Genomic DNA, 6,327 nt, shown 5'->3' with positions numbered 1-6,327 from the left:
AAGAATTTGGAGATCAAATTTCATATTTTGGAAATTGAAGGACTTGAATTGAACCAAAGAATACATGAGTTGCAAGAATAAAGCGGCTTAAGGACTAAAATTTATTATAATGAAAAATTGAGGACTTGAGGGGTAATATTGCATTTAAGACTTTGAATTCAAGTCAAAGATGGTGGCTATATAGTTCTGCTGTATTATAATTCACGCAGGAGGTTGGGAGTTTTTTGGGGAAAAAAATTAGGGTCCCTTTATGATTAAACTTGTGGTTGCCAGATTTTATAGATATATATGTATATATGCACAGAAAACGAGAAGGAGAGAGGAGCCAACTTGATATATTTCATGCAAAATTTGGTGGCTGCTAGTTATTGTTTTTTTGGAGAGAGATAAAGAGAAATAGGAGGCAGCCAATTTGATAATTTTTTTTTTTTTTTAATTTTGCACACACTTTGAGGCTGCAGATGAGATTGACGTAGACGAAGGGAAAAATAGAAGGAAGCTGTTGGAAGGAATACACGCAGAACCCAATTGTAGATTCACGTTTCAAAAATTTATTCACGTTCCGTCAATTAATCTGGTGATGTTTTCCATAATTTCATGTTTTTCTTTCATCAATATGCGTAGTTAAATTTATTTTTAGGGCGAACAATGTAACTGATTTGGGACCTTTATTTCTTTTATTTGAAATTATTGTTTTTTTATATTTTATGTGTGGATTTTAATTATATTTTTAATGCATTGAATTTTTCTAGCCAATTATTCAATAATTTTGTGAACAATAATTACGTAGAGATGCGGATTCTTGTTTAGACCACATATTAAAATTCGATAAATTAATATAATATGTAAAGATACCTATATTAATTACTGCGGTCCCATGGAAATTCTTAGAATTGTTGTTTCGTTTAATTAAATTTAATTTGCATAGAAATATGAAATTGAACTAATTAAATAGGTTCAACGAGAACTCGAGACGAGTAAGTTGAATACAATAGAAGAATTCGACCTGACACTATTTTAATTTTATGAATCTCGATATTAGAAATAAAGGTGATCAATAAGTGAATTTTTTCCGCCCTAATCCTCATTTATTAATTGAATTTTCACTCATTTTTTGTTGCATTCATGAATTTTTTAGTAGTTAGATTTAAAAATCACATTCAATTATTATTTTTTATTTATTTATTTTCATTAAATAGAAGTTAAGAATAATAAATTGAGTACTAAAATATAGTCATCGTGCGAACGATAATCCAGACTCAAAAGGTCCACTTTACTACTTATTACGATCTTTCCACTTGCAAGATAAAATCGACAACATTGTGCCATGATACTATTTTTCGAAACTCGAGTTACAAAAATGTACTTGCATTGGCCATTTTATTAACAGTGTTTCGTATATGACTTAATGGAAGTGTAGGAGAGAAAACGGAAGGGAAGAATAAAGGGATAATAGGGATTGAAGGATGATGACAAATAAGAAAATAATAGAAGAAACGAAGAAAAGACCCTGTTTGATGTGTGGCTACATAAATTAGCAATTTCAGCTTCAGAATAATGGAACTTTCAAGTGTGCATGAAAGTAGCTAAAATCATGGAGCATGTGTTACAAATAGATGCAGAAGGAAAGTGAGAGACTAAATATCCTTTTCTGCTGCGTATTTGGTAAGTAATACCAACATATTCAAATGAACATGCTGACCAATTAGCTTTACCTGTTAAACTAACACACACCACTGACATTGGGTAAATATTAATAATATAGTCAAGCTTAGTAGCTATTGATGAAGAGAACTTATTGTTTTTGTCAAGTATTATTCTGTAGAATTTGAATTTCTTTGCTTATGCTTCTAAAGTCCAATTGTTTTTTTGCCATGTTTGGTTTGGATAAAAATCAGATTTTTAGTAGATTATGATATAAGTTGAATCTTTGATTGAAAATTTGATAGTTGTGGGTTTGATAAAATGTGTGGTTGAAAATGTTTTGGAAAAAATGACATTTAAGAAATGGAGGTCAAGCATGTGCTTTCTGCTAAACAGCCATTGTTCTCTCTACCGCTTTTTGTTTATCACAATTTTTTTTGAGGATTCTGCCATAAAACATTGCTTGATGTCTTCCAGGTGATTTGTTAAGATGTCCTACAGACACTTTAGTATTTGAAGATGACTCAAGGAAAGGAAGCAATGAACTTCTTGCTCGAGCATGGTCACCTAGTTGGAGCAATGCTGATAAGGCCCTAACCACCTTCATCAATGGAGCACTGATAGAGTACTCAAAGAACCGTAGAAAGGCTGATAGTGCTACGACTTCATTTCTTTCTCCTCATTTGCATTTTGGGAAAGTCAGTGTTTGGAAAGTTTTTCATCTTGTTCGGATCAAGCAAGTTCTCTGGCCCAATGATGGGAACAAAGAAGGTGAAGAGAGTGTCAATTTGCTCCTCAAGAGTATTGGCCTTCGAGAATACTCAAGATACATGAGTTTCAATCATCCCTACAGCCATGAAAGGCCATTACTTGGTCACCTAAAAAATTTCTCGTGGGTAGTGGATGAGAGCCTTTTTAAGGCATGGAGACTGGTTATCCACTAGTAGATGCTGGAATGAGAGAGTTGTGGGCCACTGGCTAGCTACATGATCGGATACGAGTTGTAGTCTCTAGCTTCTTTGTGAAGGTGCTGTAGCTTCCCTGGAGATGGGGAATGAAATACTTCTGGGATACCTTATTGGATTCAGATCTCGAGGGTGATGCTCTTGGTTGGCTGTATATAACTGGTACTCTTCCAAATGGTCATAAGTTTGATCGTATCGATAATCCACGGGTATGTATTGATGATATTTCCATAAATTCTTGCTTAGTTTACTTCTAGACTGGATCTCTCTCTCTCTCTCTCTCTCACCATTGCACGATGTTATTCCATTGCACGTGCAAGGGGATTTGCTGTAGAGATAATATAAATAAGTTTGTCCTCTCTGACAACTCAAACTTAACCATGAAACAAGATGCCTTCAAGTTAAAAATTCAGTACCGCATCAAACAATTCTTGCAAATTCAGTTACATGTTGTGTTTACTAACTTTTACGTGCGATTGAACCAACAATAGATGTGAAAGCTCCTCAAATTTTTGACAATTCTCGATTGCTGTTCATTATCACATTTCTTTTCTTGAAAATGTTTAATAAGAGTTGTAACTATTCTGTGGTCCATTTGACAGCTTCAGGGTTATAAATTTGATCCCAATGGAGAGTATGTTCGTCGATGGCTTCCTGAACTTTCTCGATTGCCAACTGAATGGATACATCACCGGTGGAATGCACTAGAATCTGTTTTCAAAGCTGTTGGAATTGAACTCGGTTCCAATTATCCTCTTCCCAATGTTGACATTGATCAGCAAAAGACGGGTTACAGGAAGCACTATCACAGATGTGGCAGCACGAGGCAGAAGCTGATAATGGAATGGAAGAGGGACTTGGAGACTCATCAGAATCTGCCCCTATTGCATTTTCTCAAGACATGCACACCGAGATGGAAAATGAAACTATCCGAAATAACCCAACAGGTACAAGATTTCAACTGTACAAGGATCAGATGGTCCCGAGTATGACTTCGTCTTTGGTTCGAGTTGAGGACGAAGAGACCTATACTGATCTCAGAAACTCAGTGGATGATAACAGAGCCGAAGTACCTATAAATATAAATGTGGCTGAAGAGCCAAGAAGAGAACCAATGGGACATGCTATTATGTCAACAATTAGAACCAATAATGCTTTTGCACAATTTAATTTTACAAGAGGTCGGAGGAATTATGAAGATTCAACGGCTGAATCGTCCAGTAGTAGTAGAAGAGAAAGAGACAGGGATGTAGTTCCAATTATGTCTCCTTGAAGTTCTGATTATTCAAATCAATTTGCCATCCAGGACAATTGCATTGGACCGGTTGACTTGCTAGCAAAGGCATCCACCATCTCACCAGCTATTGAACTGGCAGCAACTTTCTTAAACTAGGTAAGATGTTTGGAAGTTCTTGTACAAATATCGAACTGTACATAACCAGAATATTCCATTTTCATTTCTCCAGAAACCGTTGTAAAATAAAAAAGCTTGCCTCATAAGCAAATAATTCGAGTTAATGAAGGAAATAATTTCTCTCTTTAAAAATTGAATAAAAAGAAGAAATTGCAGTTAATTTCTTGATTTAGATTTGCTTACTATATACCAGAAAAGAGATTAATGTAATTTAGGGAACTGAAAGAAAAGAAACATGTTTTGTAGGGTGCACCAAATACCTTGTTCCTGTGCGCCTCTGAATTTTATTAATAACTGTTGTATGCTATTTTAGAGGGGACAGAATTTTTCTTATACTGAAGGTTATCTGAAATTACTTATTTCTTCATTTTCTGACAGAGAATTTTGCAAATGACAATATACTTGCTTGAAGGTTGAATCCAAGCCTAAAATTTCTAAAATCGGATCAGGTGGTTCTACCATATGCACACTTGGTACTCGATTTTGGATAAGAATGGAGAGCATAGAGAATAAATTTTAGCTTTCTTTTCTTACTTTATACTGTCAGATGCAATTCATGTTGGAAATCTACTTATACATGCACAGCGGAAAATTAAAATTATTTCGAATACTACCGAGGATCCCTTTGTGTTTAGATAGAAATCGTGATAAAGCTTGTACCTTTGAAGAATTTTGCAAACCTTTTGCTTTTCTTTTCGTTCCAGCAATCTTGAATCTGCCTCCTACAGCTGTCCAATTATCCAGCCTCCAATGAAATCCACACAGAGAATAGACTGCAACTGCTAGGATTTTTCCTCTTGTGCCAGCAAGAATAATGAAAATCATATGGACCTCAAACCCCAGCCATGTATTTATATAAATCCAAACGGGCTCGGCCCAATCCGATCCAATATTTAATTAATCCATTTAATTAAATCCGGTCTGTGAATTAATTAATCCAATTAATTAATTCGGGAATATAAATAACAAATCCAATTAATTAATTTATTCAACAATTGTTAAATTAACCAATTGACAATTTGCAATCTTCCAATTCTCTTTTGTGTGCGACCCATTAGGTTCCCGATCACGATACCTAACGACGTGAAATATTATTTTGATCTAATCAAAATTGATAAATTAAAATACCCTTTTAATTTATCGTCAATTCATACTCGTCGTCCCTGATTGATATCTAACAATGTGTCAAGGCGATACACGTGACGGGAAATGTCATGTGGTGTGACAAAACCAAACTCGTTCATTTACCGTGAAACTATAATCTCTTCGTCAATATGATCCGATCAATTACGAGATATGGAAGTGTGTCAATCTCGATTATCGATCATATCTTTCACTCCACTATTAAGTCAATATAAATCGAAAACTTCTTTTCGATTTATGAGTACACCTTAGCCAAGGATTTCATCATCGACTTCATTGAATGAAATGCAGATCATAATCTCCTACTATCTAAGAGTGACGAATCCTTTATTGATCAATCATAACCTTCATACGATTCTTGACGTACCCGAACGATGTCGTATTAGTGGCCCTTTGCAAAGCAACATCCAACACCGCCAAAGTATGACTGTCTTCATACAAGGTACCATGACGACCTTAAGTCAAAGAACCAATTCCACTATCGAACGTTAGAGATTAATCACTGACAATCAAATAGTTATCCATGTGGAATCTCTCGACGGGTCTCCAATGTTTTGTTCTATAACAAAACATCCACATGTTCATTTAAGTGTCACCACACTTTAACTTGTGAGATCAGCTACTTATTTCACAAGGAAGAAATGTCACACGTGATAGTCTGTCCGTAATAACGATATCCGTATCTCGTTATTACTTACGACCACGCACGACTTAAGATTCAATCAGATGTAATTTGTATCTCACAATCACAACTCCTTGTGATCAACAAATTACGAAGATTTGAATCTAGAGACTCTATTATTTATTTAATTGTTCATTAATTAAATAATAGATCTGCCATTAAATTGAATTAATTATATATCAAAAGTATTTATGCCCAAAGTTGATTGGACCTAAGGCATAATACTTACAAACTCCCACTTGCACTAGATCCGATCACTTATATATCCAATATCATAAGTCTACATGACTATCATGTGTATGCAACGACAGGTCTTTGTCAATAGGTTTGCAATATTGTTAAATGTGGGAATTTGTTCATCTCTTTACGTTATTTCTATGTATTATCTCTCTGATAAGATTATACCGCCTTAATACATGTTTGGATCATTGATGAGACCTTAGTTCCTTTGCTTTCGCAATGGCTCTGTTGTTATCACA

General features: G+C 34.8%; 1 pseudogene; it reads left to right on the top strand.

Annotated features, from left to right (window-relative positions):
• The first annotated feature begins 2,111 nt into the window (after nt 1–2,111).
• LOC111391066 lies at nt 2,112–4,335 on the top strand (annotated as a pseudogene).
• The last annotated feature ends 1,992 nt before the right edge of the window (nt 4,336–6,327 follow it).

The sequence above is a fragment of the Olea europaea genome, unplaced genomic scaffold (genome assembly GCF_002742605.1).
Source record: "Olea europaea var. sylvestris unplaced genomic scaffold, O_europaea_v1 scaffold747, whole genome shotgun sequence".
NCBI lineage: Eukaryota > Viridiplantae > Streptophyta > Magnoliopsida > Lamiales > Oleaceae > Olea > Olea europaea.
Note: the sequence above shows the minus strand (reverse complement) of the source record. Positions and strands in the feature narration are given on the sequence as shown.